The 17,928-nt window shown below is 44.7% G+C and overlaps 2 pseudogenes; both read right to left on the reverse strand.

Moving 5' to 3' along the window:
* Window positions 1–241: 241 nt before the first annotated feature.
* LOC130472968 (zinc finger protein 84-like) lies at window positions 242–7,664 on the reverse strand (annotated as a pseudogene).
* A 7,308-nt stretch (window positions 7,665–14,972) lies between these two features.
* Window positions 14,973–15,479, reverse strand: LOC130488832 (40S ribosomal protein S19-like; annotated as a pseudogene).
* Between the last annotated feature and the right edge of the window lie 2,449 nt (window positions 15,480–17,928).

Here is a 17,928-nt window from a genome sequence, read left to right on the forward strand (position 1 = left end):
AGATTCACTGGGCTTCTTGGAGCCCCCGAGGAGGAGGGGGGCTGGTAAGGGAGGCCCCTTTCTGCTCTGGGACTTTATTTTCTCCTCCATTTTATCCCCACAACAACCCTGTGAGGTCGGTTAAGCGGAGGGTGCGACCGGCCCAAGGTCACCCAGCGAGCATTCCATGGCCTGGGTGGGGATTCGAACCTGGGGCCTTCACATACTAGTCCATCATTCCTAACCACGACATCACACTGGCTTACACGGATCTACACTGGATCAGGCAAACCATGTGGGAGGCGTAAGGCTCCTTGTCTGCTGTGGTCCCAGTCCACACCAGGCCTCCACGTGCCTGGAAATGAAACATGGAACACGGAACTAAGAAAATGCTTCTGGTTTTTTTATTACTATTAAAGGAAATTTATAATACCTCTTGGGATCAAAATTCAATCTAAAATAAGATCCATTGGCATTTCCCTGGAGGAGTTAACTTTCTCCTCTGAAGTTTATATCTTTAAGACAATTAAACAGAGGCTTTTAGATATTGAACTTCAAAAAATACAGCCGTCTCAACCCCGTCTGTTCATCAGCTATACTAAAACTTAAGAATGTTAAGGGATGTATCCCCCATTATCTATACAATCTTGATAGTCCTAGCCATCGCAGTTTTTTCTCTTGCGCGAGTAAATGCCTTCCCATCGAAGTTGTTATATGGAAGGTTTCAAAATATTCCTAAACATGAACAGAAATGTGAATGTGGCTCTAACTCTTTGGACTCAATCGAGCACATATTGCTAGATTGCTCACTATACGCGTCCACTAGGAAGAAATGGTTAAATACGATACATTCTAAATATTATCGTCCTAATAAAATGTCAAATTTTATTGAATGATATAACAGTAGAGATCACTGTGGCGGTGGCCAATTTCTTAGTCGATGTGTTAACAATGAAAAATTTGGGAAACACTTATGATTTTATGTTTGTTTTAACTTTTTTAGCTGATAGTTGTATTTATACTGTTTTCCCCCCTCTTTGTAATATTGGATATGCCATTAAAGGTTTATTGATTGACAAAATCCAGGGGCGGCAGACCCAGAAGCAGTGAACCCTAAGAGAGGCGAATGAGTCTCCAGAATTCACTTTCCTTTTTCCAGTGGATGGGGGGGAGACAAAGCATGAATCCTGATTTTTCTGTTACAAAAAGAAGTCCTGTCCTTTTATTCCCTGTCCTGTCCTGCTGGGAAATGCAAAGGGTTCCCCAGTTCCAGAATCTTCTGGATCCCACGAATGCTCTGCATTCTTGCAGGAAGCGTCAGTTGTCTGACAGGCCAGCAGCCATTTGCAATGCAGGAGAGAGTGCCCAGATGTCAGTGAGGGCGTCCAGTCGAGCCCCGATAAGTAGGCTCCGTGTCTCCTCCCCCCTCCCTTCTCATTCCTTTGCTCACCAGGCATTAGCGTTTCAATAGAGATCTGCTGTGAGATCTCTGGCGCAGCGGAACAATGCCTGGGAGCCCAAGAGATCGCCCGGTCATTTACTTGTCAGTTTCTCCAGGAGGTTTAATGGTGGGCAATCGCTGGCAAACACTTCCTTGTTGTCACCTTGTATCCTTTCATATTCAAAACAACTCTGCTGCACCTCACCCTTTCATGTCCTACCAATGATGTAATCAATTGTATTATATGTTCCCTATAAAGATGACCAATATTCCCCCAACCTGTATTCTGACCTTAAGTTTGAATAGATGTACTGACCCGTTTGCTTTCTTAATAAAACTTTTAAAACTCTCTGCAACATCTGGAGTGGAGTTTAATATTGCTGAAATGCAACAAGGTACTGAACACTGACACCAGAGCCATCTGAAATCAGAGCCTCTGCAAACTGGTTTTTCAGCCACTTCTTCCGCAACCCTTTCGGCTGGCCTCTAAGCATCAACAGAGTACAAAATTATGCCTGTGGAGCTGAGGGAGTCATTTCACCATAAGAACAACTGCTGCCCTTCAGCCAGTCAGTCCAGCTTTGGTCATCTGAACTTTGAATTGACGAAAAACTCCTTCCTCTCTTTTACCTTATATGTATGTAATTTACTTTTTTAAGGATTAAGTTTTTAACTCTTTTAAAGGGCAATTGCATTCTATATTTATAATTGTATTTTTAATTATGTTGGCTCAACTCTCCAGGTTCCTAGCCTGCTTCATGGGTGGAGTATATTGTTTTGTTAGATGCCCAGAGTTGCACTAACTAAAGGTTCTAGGAACTTCTCTCCTGTAACCTAAAAATGGACGTAGCTGCCTCCACTAATTCAGACAACCTCTAGGGCAGTGATGGCGAACCTTTAGAGACCGAGTGCCCAAACTGCAACCCAAAACCTACTTATTTATCGCAAAGTGCCAACATGGCAATTTAATCTGAATACGGAGGTTTGGTTTAGAAAAACAACTCACACATTACCATCTTTTGTCTTACAAGAAAAACACAATAACAGAGCTTTCAATGATACAAACAACTTTTTATTGAAAGGTAAAAGTTTGCATTTGGCATGCTTTTGAACAATTTATGTGATTTTTGCTGTTGTAGGCATGCTGATAATTTGTCTAACCTTGGCTCATACTTTGTAAGTTTCGCCACCACTGCCCGAGAAGCTAAACTGAGGCTATCGTATTTTGGAGAAGACAAAAGTCACTGGAGAAGACAATCATCCTAGGAAAACTTGAGGGCAGCAGGAAAAGAGGAAGCATAGAATTTGCCTTTTTTACAGCAGCCGCACACTGGGTTGACATCTTCATTGAGCTATCCACTACCACCCCAAGATCCCTTTCTTGGTCTGTCGCTGCCAGCACAGATCCCATCAGTGTATATGTGAAGTTGGGATTTTTTGCCCCAATATGCATCACTTTACACTTACTGTATCTTCAACACTGAAGACAGACGAGAATAATTCATTTAGTTTTTCAGCAATCGCTTTATCCTCCTTTACAGTTCCTTTACTCCCATTGTCATCCAATGGTCCAACCGCTTCCCTAGCTGGTTTCCTACTCCTAATATACTTAAAGAATTTCTTATTGCTTGTTTTGATGTGTTTAGCAATAAGCTCCTCAAAATCTTTTTTTGCATCTCTAATTATCTGCTTGCATTTCCTTTGTCCAAGTTTGTGTTTGCTTCTGTTCGCCTCGTTTGGGCAAACCTTCCAGTCTCTGAAGGAAGACTTTTTTTCTCTAATTGCTTCCTTCACCTCACCTGTTAGCCATGGTAGTAACCTCTTGGACTTATTACTACCTTTCCTGACCTGCGGTATACAAGCTAGCTGAGCCTCTAGTAATGTGGACTTGAGTAACCCCCAAGCCTTATCAAGAGATTTAACCCTCTTAACCGTTCCTTTCAACTTCCTCTTTACCAGTTTTCTCATTTTAGAGAAGTTCCCTCTTTTAAAGCCAAAGGTAATTTTGAGAGATTTCCCAGTCACTTTCCCACTTGCATATAAATTAAATTTGATGCCATGTGATCACTATTGCCAACTGGCTCAACTACATCCACATCCCGCACGAAGTCACCGGCAGCACCACAGAGTATTAAATCCAGGATCGCCTCCCCTCTGGCTGGGTCTATGACCAACTGTTCAAGGGCAGTCATTTAGGATGTCTAAAATTTTTATCTCTTTGGCTTGACTGGAGCATACATTTATCCAATCAATACGAGGGAAGTTGAAGTCTCCCATTATTACTACTTCATTACCTTTACATGCTTCCCTAATTTCACTCTCCATCTCAAGATCACCCTGAGCCATTTGGTCAGGTAGCCGATAGAGCGTCCCCAGTACTAAATCTCATTTGGAGCCCGGAATCGTCACCCTTAAGGATTCTGTGGACGAGTCTGCCCTTTTTATGGTTTCTAGCTTATTAGACACTATGCCTTCGTTGATATACATAGCAACACCCCCTTCAATACGCCCTTCCCTGTCATTTCTATACAGTTTGTAACCAGGGGTGACTGTATCCCACTGGTTCTCTCCCCTCCACCAGGTTTCTGTAATGCTCACTATATCTATGTTTTCTCTTAAAACCATGCACTCTAATTCCCCCATTTTTGCTTGGAGGCTTCTAGCATTAGCATAAAAACACCTCCACACTGTTTCTCTCTTACGACTTGCCTGGCATGTGCCTTTGGGCATCATTCTTTTTCCATTCCCTTTCATGCCTAAGTAATTCCTATGTGGGCAACCTGAAGCAATTTTCCCTTTGTCCACATGCACTGAGTTTGCCCGAACTGGATGCTTCTCAGCTCCTATCAGCTTTCCCCCCGGGTTCAGTTTAAAAGCTGCTCTGCCACTTTTTTTATATTACGCACCAGCAGTCTGGTTCCATCCTGGTTCAAGTGAAGCCCATCCCTTTTGTATAGGCCCGGCTTGTCCCAAAATGTTGCCCAGTTCCTTACAAATCTAAAGCCCTCTTCTCTGCACCACCGTCTCATCCACGCATTGAGACTCACCAACTGTGCCTGCCTAGCTGGCCCTGTACGTGGAACAGGTAGCATTTCTGAGAAAGCTACCTTGGAGGTCCTGGCTTTTAGTCTCCTGCCTAGCAACCTAAATTTGGATTCCAAGATCTCCGGACTATATTTCCCCACATCGTTGGTGCCAACATGCACACAACCACTGGCTCCTCCCCAGCACTATCTACCAGACTACCTATATGACGGGTAATGTCCGCAACCTTCGCACCAGGCAGGCAAGTCACCATGCGGTCCATGCACCCGCCAAAAACCCAGCTATCTACATTCCTAAGGATTGAATCCCCCACTACAAGAAGCCCCCCTCCCCTCTGAGGCATATCCTGGCAGGTTGCCATCACCTCGGGACTGGGATGTGACTATTTCATCCCCGGAGTCTCTAATAACAGTGGGTTCCTCATCAAAGGCCACTGCACCTTCTTCTGATCCACTAATTGAAGCCTGATCTATGGAGCCCTCAGAGTGAGAATGGACTTTCCCATAATCATCATTGGTTCAATAAATAAAATTGGAATTTCATTGCACGTTTTGAAGTAACAGCCCTCAAACTTCAGCAGGAAGAGTCAGAAATGACAACGGATATTCGAAGATAGGGAGGATTCGGCTCTTGTAGGCTATCCGGACTGTATAGGGAGGATTTCAAAGCACCAGGTGTGCTGAGTCAATCGGGTGTACGGCTGCTCAGAGGTGATTGTCCATTAACTGTAAATGGTCTCGCATTGCTTTGATGAAATATCCTTTAAGCAGAGATATTTTTGTACACAGGCTATGGAGATGGGGGGAGGGGTATATAATGACATCCTGCCTAGTGACATCCTGCCTCTGTGTTGGAAATGAGCTCTGGACTTGGCAGGCAGATGAGCTCTCTGAAACCAATCCAAAAGATCTCCCCATTGTACTTTAGGCTTCCAAGGGGGCCCCCTTAAAAAAACTGAAAGAAGTTGGAGGATCAAAGAAGTTGGGGGATCCCCTCCAAGGGGACAGGGGCCTTACACTGTGCATTCAAAAAGGTTTTTCCATTGTGTGGGTTCTTCAACAACCTTGACGATGGCCACTGTGTCTGAATCTTTTTACCAAACTCTGAGCATTCAAAGGGTTTCTAGCCTGTGTGGATTCTTTGGCTGGAGAGCCAGCATGGTGTATTGGTTAGGAACGGTGGTTTGGAGCAGTGGAGTCTGATCTGGAGAACCGGGTTTGATTCCCCACTCCTCCACATGAGCGGCGGAGGCTAACCTGGTGAACTGGATTTGTTCCCCACCCCTACACACGAGGCCAGCTGGGTGACCCCTTGGGCAAGTCATTCTCTCTCAGCCTCACCTACTACCTCACAGGGTGACTGTTGTGGGGAGGGGAAGGGAAGATGATTGTAAGCCAGTTTGAGTCCCCCTTAAGTGGCAGAGAAAGTTGGCAGATAAAAACCAACTCTTCTTCTTTAAGATTGCCACTGTGACTGAATCTCTCAGCATTTCCACACACAGAGCATTCAAAGGGTTTCTCCTGTGTGGGTTCTTTGATGCTCTTTAAAACTGCCGCTGCGACTCAATCTCTCTCCATGCTCTGAGCACTCAAAAGGTTTTTCCTGTGTGGGTTCTTTGATGCTGTTGAAGAGTGCCACTGAGACTAAATTTCTTTCCGCGCTCTGAGCATTCATAAGGTTTCTCCCCTGTGTGGGCTGTTAGATGCGCTTGAAGATGGGTACTGCAACTGAATCTCTTTCCACACTCTGATCATTCAAATGTTTTCTCCCCTGTGTGAGTTCTTTGATGCTGTTGAAGAGTGAAACTGCGATTGAATCTCTTTCTACACTCTGAGCACTCAAAAGGTTTCTCCCCTGTGTGGGTTCTTAAATGCTTTTGAAGATCACCACTGCAACTAAATCTCTTTCCACGCTCTGATCATTCAAATGTTTTCTCCCCTGTGTGAGTTCTTTGATGCTGTTGAAGAGTGAAACTGCGATTGAATCTCTTTCCACACTCTGAGCACTCAAAAGGTTTCTCCCCTGTGTGGGTTCTTAAATGCTTTTGAAGATCACCACTGCAACTAAATCTCTTTCTACACTCTGAGCATTCAAAAGGTTTCTCCCCTGTGTGCGTTCTTTGATGCTGTTGAAGAGTGAAACTGCGATTGAATCTCTTTCCACACTCTGAACATTCAAAAGGTTTCTCCCCTGTGTGGGTTCTTTGATGTATTTGAAGATAGCTACGCTGACTGAATCTCTTTCCACACTCTGAGCATTCAAAAGGTTTCTCCCCTGTGTGGGTTCTTTGATGCGTTTCAAGATTGCCACTCTGACTGAATCTCTTTCCACATTCTGAGCATTCAAAAGGTTTCTCCCCTGTGTGGGTTCTTTGATGGTTTTGAAGACTGCAACTGTGACTGAATCTCTTTCCACACTCTGAGCATTCAAAAGGTTTCTCCCCTGTGTGCGTTCTTTGATGCTGTTGAAGACTGCAACTGCGATTGAACCTCTTTCCACACTCTGAACATTCAAAAGGTTTCTCTCCTGTGTGGGTTCTTTGATGTATTTGAAGATAGCTACACTGACTGAATCTCTTTCCACACTCTGAGCATTCAAAAGGTTTCTCCCCTGTGTGCGTTCTTTGATGCTGTTGAAGACTGCAACTGCGATTGAACCTCTTTCCACATTCGGAGCATTCAAAAGGTTTCTCCCCCGTGTGTGTTCTTTGATGGTTTTGAAGACTGCAACTGTGACTGAATCTCTTTCCACACTCTGAGCATTCAAAAGGTTTCTCCCCTGTGTGGGTTCTTTGATGGCTTTGAAGATGGTAACTGTGACTGAATCTCTTTCCACATTCTGAGCATTCAAAAGGTTTCTCCCCTGTGTGGGTTCTTTGATGGCTTTGAAGATGGTAACTGCGACTAAATCTCTTTTTACACTCTGAGCATTCAAAAGGTTTCTCCCCTGTATGGGTTCTAAAATGCTTTTTAAGACTGCCACTGCAACTAAATCTCTTTCCACACTCTGAGCAATCAAAAGGTTTCTCCCCTGTGTGTGTTCTTTGATGGTTTTGAAGACTGCAACTGTGACTGAATCTCTTTCCACACTCTGAGCATTCAAAAGGTTTCTCCCCTGTGTGCGTTCTTTGATGCTGCTGAAGATGGCCACTGCGACTGAATCTCTTTCCACACTGTGAGCATTCAAAAGGTTTCTCCCTTGTGTGGGTTCTTAAATGCCCTTGAAGATGGCTACTGCAACTGAATCTTTTTTCACACTCTGAGCATTCAAATGGTTTCTTCCCTGTGTGAGTTCTTAAATGCATTTGAAGATCACCACTGCAACTAAATCTCTTTCCATATTCTGAGCATTGAAAAGGTTTCTCCCCTATGTGTGTTCTTTGATGTATTTGAAGATAGCTACTTTGACTGAATCTCTTTCCACACCAAGAGCATTTATGTGCCCCCATTATTCTATGCTTCGGGAAAAGTGCATTTCCTTTTCTTCCACAAGAGAACATCCTTCCACTTTCTGTGCAGATAAATGGCTTCTCTCCTGAATGAATTATTTCATGTTCAAGACGGTCTGATTTCTGTGAGAAGCTCTTGCCACAGTCTGTGTAGCTATAAGGTTTCGCTCCTTTATGTGTTCTTTGATGCCTAAGGAGTTCTGCTTTATGAAGGAAGCTCTTGCCACACTCCAAGCATTGATGGGTCTCCTTTCCACTGTGCATTTGCAAATGGATATCATATTGGATTGGATTTGAGAAGTTCATTCTACACTCCAAGCACTGATATGCTTCCTCCACCATGGGACTTTGTTCACGGAAATCCCGTCGTTTGTCAGAAACGGGTTTATCTTTCTTCTCGACTATGTGACTTCCTTTCTGCCTCTTAGGTCTGCCTTGATTCCTGAAGTTTCTTTTCCAATCACTCTTCACTTCATCTGTTAAGAGTTGATGCAGTTCCTCATCACCCACCTTCCACTGATCACCCCCTTCTGTAATGAAAAGAGAGATCCCGTTAGCACCTACACAAGGAGGTCTGATCATCCATAAACAAAACATTTCAGTGGCTTTTTCCTGCTTTATTTTGAAGGGTACATTACTATGCCTTTTAAAGCGACATGAAAGCCTGCTGCATCAGAAAGGCTTGGTTTGCAGTCTAACAATTTACACAGCTCCTCAACAGAGTGAATTCTTGGATGTGAAGTAATGGCTGATTTCCGACTGAAGGTAATTTCCCTTTCCATGCAATCATATGATTTCTCTCCCGAGGGAATTTTTCTCTTAGAAAGAATGCTCAGGTTTCTAGAATCACAGACCACCAGGGTCATCTAGTCCAGCCCCCTGCACAATGCAGGAAATTCATAACTACCTCCCCCCCCCACACCCCCAGTGACAAGAGGTTGGCCAAGATGCCTTCCCTCTCATCATCTGCCTAAGGTCACAGAAAGAGCATTGCTGACAGATGGCCATCTAACCTCTTAAAAACCTCCAGGGAAGGAGAGTTTACTACTTCCTGAGGAAGTCTGTTCCACTGAGAAACTGCTCTGTTAGAAAATTCTTCCTAATGTCTAGATGGAAACTCTTTTGATTTAATTTCAACCCGTTGGTTCTGGTCCGACCTTCTTGGGCAACAGAAAACAACTCAGCATCCTCCTCGATATGACAGTCCTTCAAGTACTTGAAGATGGTTATCATATCCCTTCTCAGTTTTCTCCTCTTCAGGCTAAACATACCCAGCTCCTTCAACGGTTCGTCACCATCTTTGTTGCCCTCACCATCTTTGTTGCCCTCCTCTGGACACTTTCCAGCTTGTCTACATCTTTTTAACATTGCGGTTCCCAAAACTAAACACAGTACTCTAGGTGAGATCTAACCAGAGCAAAGTAATGCTATAGCATCACTTCACGTGATCTGGACACTATACTTCCATTGATACTGCCCAGGATCCCATTTGCCTTTTTAGCTACCACATCACACTGCCGACTCTCGTTCAGTGTTTGGTCTATTAAGACCCCAAGATCCTTTTCGCACACACTACTGCTCAGACCAGTGTCCCCAATCCTATAATTATGCATTTGATTTTTCCTACCTAAATGCAGAACTTTACATTTGTCTTTGTTGAAGTGCATTTCATTAGTTTTAGCCCAATTCTCCAGCCTGTCAAGATCATCCTGTATCCTGCCTCTGTCTTCCACCGAATTTGCTACCCCTCCCAATTTAGTATCATCTGCAAATTTAATAAGCATCCCCTCTATTCCTTCATCCAAATCATTTATCAAGATGTTGAACAACACAGGGACCAGCACAGATCCCTGAGGAAATCCACTAGTCACTTCTCTCCAAGTGGATTAGGAACCATGAACTAGAACTCTTTGGGTGCGATCTGTCAATCAATTACAGATCCACCTAACTGTAATAGGACCTAAACCACATTTTCCCAATTTTTCAACTAGAATACTATGTGGAACCTTATCAAAAGCCTTACTGAAATCTAGATAAACTATGTCTACAGCATTTCCCTGGTCCAGCAAGGTAGTAAATTTCTCAAAAAAAAAAAAAAAAGATAAGATTAGTCTGGCATGTTCTTGAGAAACTCATGCTGGCTCTTAGTGATCATATCCATCCTTTCTAAATGCTCTAGGACTGACTGTTTGATGATATGTTCGAAAACCTTTCCTGGTATAGAAGTCAAGCTGATGGGTCGGTAGTTACCCAGATCTTCCTTTTTCCCCTTCTTGAAGATGGGGACCACATTTGCCCGTCTCCAATCTTCTTGCACCTCACCTGTTTGCCAAGACTTTTCAAAAATGATGGACAGAGGCTCAGAAATTACATCTGCAAGTTCTTTAAGTACCCTTGGATGCAATTCATCTGGCCCTGAGGACTTCATTTCAGTTAAAGAAACCAGGTGTTTGTGCACTACCAATGCCAATCCTTGGCTGCAAATCACTTCCCTCATCATGGGTTCTATTTAAGCCATGTTGAGCACTGCTTCTTTTGCAATAAAAGACTGCGGAAAAGTAGGAATTGAGGAGTTATGCCTTCTCTTCATCTCCTGTTACAATTTCTCTTTCCGGTCCACGCAATGGGCTTATCTTGTCCTTGTTATTACTTACTCTGTACATAGGAAAATAACCCTTTTTTGGTTGTGTTCAGCATCACTTGCTAGCATAAGCTCATACTGAGCTATAGCTTTCCTAGCACTCTCCCTACAAGCACAAGTTTATATCCCTCTTTGGTTATGAGCCCTCCTTCCACTTCCCAAATTAGTCTTTTTTATTTCTCAAATCTTTAAAAAGCTGTTTATGGAGCCACCCTGGCCTCTTTGGGCGCCTCCCATTTTTCCTTCTCATAGGAATGGTTTGTGATTGCGCCTTCAGCATTTCATTTTGAAGAAACTCCCACCCTTCTGGAACTCCCTTCTCCTTAAGTATTTCTGACCATAGGATTCTACCCAGCGTAAGTTTAAGTTTGTTAAAATTTGCTCTCCGGATGTCCAACCTATATGTCTGAGTACATACAGTTTTTCCTTTCCCCAATATCATAAATTCCAAGATTACATGGTCACTGCTACCCAGGGTGCCTACTACTTTAACCTCCAGCAGGTATCCGGGTAATTAAAATCTCCCATGACCACATCCTGTCTCTTTGAGAACTTTGTAAGTTGGTCCAGGAGTTTTTCTACTACAAGATTTTTCCAAAAACCACACTTTCATTTTCATTTTCCCTGGAGCAGTTTCTACAATGATTCTTGTTTTGGTTGACCTTTCTTCTCCGACTGTGATTACATGGAAGCCTCCTTCTTTGGATGGAGGCTCCTGTTATGTTTGTGTGGTTTCCCTCCTGCCTTTGTAGTTAATCTCATAACATAAGAAAGGCCCTGCTGGATCAGGCCAAGGCCCATCAAGTCCAGCTGTCTGTTCACACAGTGGCCAACCAGGTGCCTCTAGGAAGCCACAAACAAGATGAGTGCAGTAGCACCATATCTGTCTGTGTTCCACTGCACCCAAAATAGGCATGCTCCTCTGATACTAGAGAGGATATGCAGCGTGACTAGTATCCATTCTAATAGCCATGAATACCCCTCTCCATCTTCGACATTTTCTTTAGAGTCTTCATTCTGGTTTTTTCCCCCAAACAGAACCCCTGAAATCCCCCTACCATCTCCTCTATATGTGCTGCTGGAATAAAGAAAGATGTCCAGTAAGCACCTATGCAAGAAGCCAAGCAAGCCATCAGGCACTGCTCATTAATGGGTCTGCATTTCCTTTATCAGACTTTCTTTCCCCCCAACAGAGCAGCTGGTCACACATTATCACAAGCCAAGCCCCCAGGTGAGCAGCCTTTATAGTCTTCTTATCCCTCTCCATGTGTACTCTTCTCCCTTACAGTGGCAAAAAATCATTCCCCTACAGTTCACATTTGAATTGTCATGCAATTGATCTGTGCCTGTGACTAAATAGAAGAGACAAAGAAGAGGCTTTTATACCCGGCTTTTCTCTACCCTAAACTCAAAGCAACGTACAAATCACATTCCTTTCCCCTCTCCACAACAGACACCTTGTGAGGTGGTGGGACTGAGAGAGTTCTGAGTGAATGTGACTGTCCTACGTTCACCTAGCTGGCCTCGTGTGGAGGAGTGGAGAATTGAACTCTTTTCCCAGACTAGAGTCTGCGGGGGTGTGGGGGGGGGGGAGAGAGAAAGGGAATGGAAGAATGGCAACCTGGTCAAGATTAAAGCCCACAATCCCAACCAGTATAACGGGGAAGGCTGCATTCCACAAACAGTCAGAGGGGATAACAGTAATCCCATCTGGGGGATAAGTGCATTGCAAACGTTGGAAACTGAGAAATTAGGATGGGGCCCCTTCCAGAGTCTTCCTGAGAGCCTCTCAGTCCCTCATTGGCCTCTGCCAGGATACCCTCTATGGCGTGGGAGATGGCCACATCACAGGCCGCTTTTGCCCCTGGGCCAGTCAGGCCGCTTGGGGCATTCTACCCAGGCATGCTAAATATCAATGCCACCCCACCACCTTGTGGCTCCCAAAAGGGATCAAATAACAGGGCAGGCTTCAACATATTGGCGTTCAAGATTTTGATTCCCACATAAGCCCAATGGCACAATCCTAATGACAGCAATTTGCACCTTTGGCACCTTACCAAGAGAGGCCATGCTCTCATAGTTCTCCATCATGACTTCCCTGTAGAGAGCTTTTTGGTCTGGATCTAGCATGGCCCACTCTGCCTCAGTGAAATGTACGGTCACCTCCTCAAAGGAAACTGGAGACTGAAGGAAAAAACAGATTCCCTTGTCAGAGATCATGGCAAGCTGAGATGGCATTTTGGAAGGTGATGTTCTGGGAGGGTAGCTTGCAATGTGTAAAAAGACTGGTGTTCTTAGCCTCCTGCCTGGGCCCCTTAAAAATAACTGCAGGAGAAAAGCCCCCTTGAGAAAGGAGGGGGGACCCGGGGTGTCCCCTGCTAATCTTGCTTACCTGGACTGGAGGTGCAACAGCTGTTTCCACACCTTCGCAAACAAAATGAATCAAATATGTTTCTTCAATGCCTGCAAGGGAGAGAAAAGTGGAAGAAAGGGTATTAGCCTCAACTCCCTCTTTTGTTTGATTGTTTGAATCGTGCTTCAAAAAACTGTAACACTTTGTAGTAAGTTGTAGGAGAGGCGGAAGAGAAACAAAAAGTACCTATCAACCTCGATGGGCTCTAAATGCTGCTGCAACATTTCAGACTCCTGTGATACTTTAAACCTTTCCTGTGAATGCTGGAGCTCAAATACATGGCAGCATCTCTGCTGGATTAGAGGGAAAGGGTCTCTGCACGGTTATCTGAGGGCTATCTCTCTGGGAAGTATGTCTGATTGACAAGCATGGGACCTTAACAGAGAAGTCTTATAAGGAAGAGAAGCAACTTCTTGAACTAAACTCCTTTTTATTGCTATTTCAATATTTTAAAGGCGAGCTCCAGAGAATAACTGGAATGTCTTAACTGGAATGTCTTAACTGGAATGTCTACTGACCAACTAATGTCACATCTGGGGTTTCAGCCAGAGGAAACAACAATGTGACATTACATCTTCCCTAAGCCCCTCCCCAAAGCTGCTGATCATGCTACTCCAAAGCCCGGCATCCCTAGTCCATCATCCTATTTCCTGTAGCGGCATGTCAGATGCCCCACTAAGCACGAGCACAAAACACATTCTCCCCCTATTACTGGCTCCTAGCAACTGGTTGGCAGAGCTTTACTGCCCAGAACATGCAGGCTCCATTTATTCGCAAGACTGAAGAGCTCAGCGCAGATTTGTCTATCTTTACGTCTGAGCCACGTTGAGTCCCTCTAATGCAAAGGTGGGATATGAATATGAATTTGTCTAATCCTCTTTTAAAGGCATCGCTTTGAGTGCCAAAACTTGGGTGGAGAAGCATTTATTTTCTTTTTTTCCTGACCAGAACTCTCTACCCATGAAATTCACTGGGTACAACCAATCCCATCCAGGCACAATGAGTCCTTGTGAAGACAGAAGAACCATTTTGTTCTTTGCTACATCACTCTTCTCCATTTTGTGTCTCTAAGATTCAGCACTCAGCAAATTACTCTGTTCTCACTCTTTCCCCATGCTTCAATTTCAGCATGTCACTCTGTCAACTGAAACAACATCTTTATAGCTTTTAAGATCAGCAACTTTGTCGTTATGGTTTTCAATATATTTAGTGTTCAAAGTATATTGACAAACTTCAACATAGGTTTGAATGGATTCTTTGGATTTTTATGAATAAGACAATAAAACTGGGATATGTGAATGGATGGAAAAGGATGCTTAGAGAGAGATGAAGAGAGAATATCACATAGTGCAGTCAGCAGGAATCATAGAATAGAATCACAGAATCAGTGTTGGAAGGGACCACCAGGGTCATCGAGTCCAACCCCCTGCACAATGCAGGAAACTAACAACTACCCCCCTCCCATATCCCCAGTGACCCCAACCCTCCCTCCACAATGCAGGATCCCACAATCAAAGCACTCCCAACAAATGGCCATCCAGCCTCTGCTTAAAGACCTCCAAAGATAGGGACTCCACCACCCTCCGAGGCGGCGCATTCCACCGTCGAACCGCCCTCAGAGGCTTGAGAACCGGGGCCAGACAGGCTTGTGGTTTGCTGATATGAAAGTACAGAGAAAAAATAGTTCAAAGTGACCTTTTAAAACTCTCTTATCCTTCCCCCCACACAAAGGGAATAGAAAGGAGATTTCCTTACGTATGTGATTTTGTTTGGCCTTCAAAGTATATGGAAATGCATTCTATGCAAATTTAATGACTTCTTTAGTCTTCCTGGTCAATAGACTTTGAAGATGGATGTGTGAAGTGGAAATTTTATTTTGAGAATGTATTTTGATATATGAATTTCATACGTCATCTGTCCATCTGACATGGGGGTCAAAGTTTAAAGATTAAAGTTTGTCATGGGAAATTTTGTCTGATTAATTATTTTATGTATCCCCCACACCCAGTAAATAAAGAATTTTATTTTTTAACTGAAGCTCATTTTAATGTTTCTTGCTTGCGGCTGCCACCTGCCCAGCAATCCTGTCCAGATCTCTCTGCCCCTGTGGACTAAGTTTGCGACCTCCATCCTGGTCTTTCTCCACCATCTTGAGCCCCTCCAGAGCCTGAAGGACCCTCCTGGCAATGCTCTTGGAGCCCCGGCTGAAGTGGCTGGGCATCACGCCGTTGCGCTGGCGGCCCCCATAGATCTTGGTCATGGAGCCAACTCCAGCACCGCCAAGAAGGTACAGGTGCCGAGCCATGGATGCAGCTCGAGTGTCGAACCAGATCTCATCGTAGGGAAGCCAGTTCTTTGTGCTTGGCTAGTTTGACAGTGTCTACCCATTCTGGTACTTTCAGTTTATCTGACTTTTTGAGGAAGGCAGCAAGGGCCCTCACAAACGCCTGCTGGTTCATGTCTTTTACAGTCACACCAGGCATCATGCGGCCGCCTCTGCACTCCCGGGCAGGCGAAAAATTATTTTGTCTTTTGATTTGTGAGAATATGTCTCTCATGTATAACAACATTATAACTTCCCCAAAACAATATTTTACTGGTTTTACTGGTAAACAACCCTTTATATATTTTATTACTGTGTACCTGTATCCAGATCTATACCATTTTGCTATAACTAATATGACTTCCACATATTTTACATATATTTTTGTGGCTTTGTACATTGTACTTTTTCATTTTTATACTAAAGTATCTACAATAGCTAGGAATTTTTAAAATTCAAAGTTTGTATCATTGCTTGGGGTGGCAAGTTAAATTGCAGAATGTATTTTCCAGTGAAATACAAAATCTAAAAATTTAGCCACTTATTACAGCAAATGACCACTTCACTATAACATTTTAGTAAGTATAATGTAGCCAGATAGATTTATTGCTTTATATGCCTTTTGCCTAATTGACTATGAAGCCTGTATTTTAATCTCTGTTTTGAACTTTTCTATTAATAAAGCTTTTTTAAAGCTTTATGATTTTTGAGTTTACTGGCCTAACCCAGTGATTTCGGTTACCTGACGGGTATACTACTGGGGGTCAGTTGTCATAGTCCTTACCGCGTAAGAGGGCATCTCGGCAATGCTCCTGGGCCTGCTGCCCTTCCTCCAACAGAGCTCTTTCCATCTCACAGAACTCAGCTTCCATCTTCACGGATGGACCCCACCTCTGAAACAGCAACGAAGGAGGGGGGTAAGAGAAGTAATGGAAGACCCCAAGAAATGGATCGTGCCCAACTCCCAGTCTCCACACCTTTCTAACAGCAGACCTGGCAAGGTTTTCCTTCAACCCTCGTGAATTATCTGGAGGGATTAAAAAATTCCCTAGAAGTGGCTGCTGAAGCATTTTCTTAAATCTCCCGTTTGGATAATTAACACTTGAACAAATATCAGACAGGGAAGTTTTAGGAGATGGTTGGATATCATTGTTTGAATTGGAATACATGGAAAGAAAACCCCTCACCTGTTCAGCCTGCCTCTTCTCCTCTGCCTGACTCAGGAGGAAGCCTTCAGCCAGGGCCACCGCCTGGGAACTGGTCTCCGGCCCGCATCCTCTGACCCAGCGGTGCATTTCCTGGGGCAGGAGGCTTAGGAACTGCTCCAGGATCACCAGGTCCACGATCTGCTTCTTGGTGTCTCTCTCTGGCTTCAGCCAGTGGTTGCAAAGTCCATGGAGCTGGCTGCAAACCTCTCGCGGCCCATCAGCCTCACAGTAGCGGAACTGCCGGAAGCGTCGGCAATGTACTTCTGAGTTCAGAGGCTCCTGATCCCAGGTCTCTGGCTCAGCTTTTTCCCAGAATTCCGTGCCACTCCCAGCTTGGAAGGGCTGGGGGCCTTTTCTTGATCTCTTGCCAGGTCCTTCCGGGTCCTGCTCTTCCATCTCCTTCTATTGGGTCACCTCTGACTGTGAAATATGCCTTTACTCACTTGGCTACAAAGAGAGGCTTCTCTCTGCAGGGTAGAGACAGATAGCAATCGGCGAGAAAGAAAACAAAAGAGAATGGAGAAACATAGTGGATCAGAACCCAAGTTCCACTTGTGGTTTGTAATATCATTTTGCTATATTTTGGAGGACATTGATTCATAGGGTCGCCATGAGTCGGAAACAACTTGACGGCACTGAACACACACATAGTACATACTAACCGTTTTAAAGTTTTGCCTGTTGGGTTCTTTGGGAAAGGCAACTGCCTCTAGCTCTTTAAAGATGCTACAAGCTTGCGTCTGATTATTGTTCAGGCTGTTCTAGGGGCTTCGGATGGCCACTAAGTGCGCAGGAAGGCCCCACTGGCCGCTCCTAGGCCGCAGAAAAGGCGCATGGGCTGGTGGCGGGGACGGCCGCGGGGCCTGCCTGCGCGCAGGAAGGCCCCGCTGGCTACTCCCAGGCCACAGGGAAGGCGCTCGGGCCGGTGGCGAGGGCGGCTGCGGGGCCCTGCCTGCGCTCAGGAAGGCCCCGCTGGCCGCTCCCAGGCAGCAGGGAAGGCGCGTGGGTCAGCGGTGGTGGCAGTAAGTTCCCCCTCCCTCCCCTACCGTATTGACCCGCGTATAAGCGGAGTTGGCTTTTTTCAGCCCTTTTTTTGGGCTGAAAAACTCGGCTTATACGCGAGTATATACAGTATGTAAAAGAATAATGAACATGTACCAGTTCTGGCCTGTTTTTCGCCTTCTGTCTAGGCCATCCCATAAAGATGCATAGACTTGCAGCTGCATTCTGCCTTGGTGTTTCTTTTCAGGAGTTTCTTGCAGCCCTTGAATATTAATGTGCTGCTTTATTAAAAGGCCGGAGTCCTTCTGAGGGGGGGAGGGGAGCGACCGGCAGCTTCAGGCCCTCCGACCACTCTGGGAAGATTCATAGAACATCCACTGCAAACATTCACAACCACCATCACAATACAGACTAATAGCCAATTACGG

This window comes from Euleptes europaea, chromosome 1 (genome assembly GCF_029931775.1).
Source record: "Euleptes europaea isolate rEulEur1 chromosome 1, rEulEur1.hap1, whole genome shotgun sequence".
Classification (NCBI taxonomy): Eukaryota; Metazoa; Chordata; class Lepidosauria; order Squamata; family Sphaerodactylidae; genus Euleptes; species Euleptes europaea.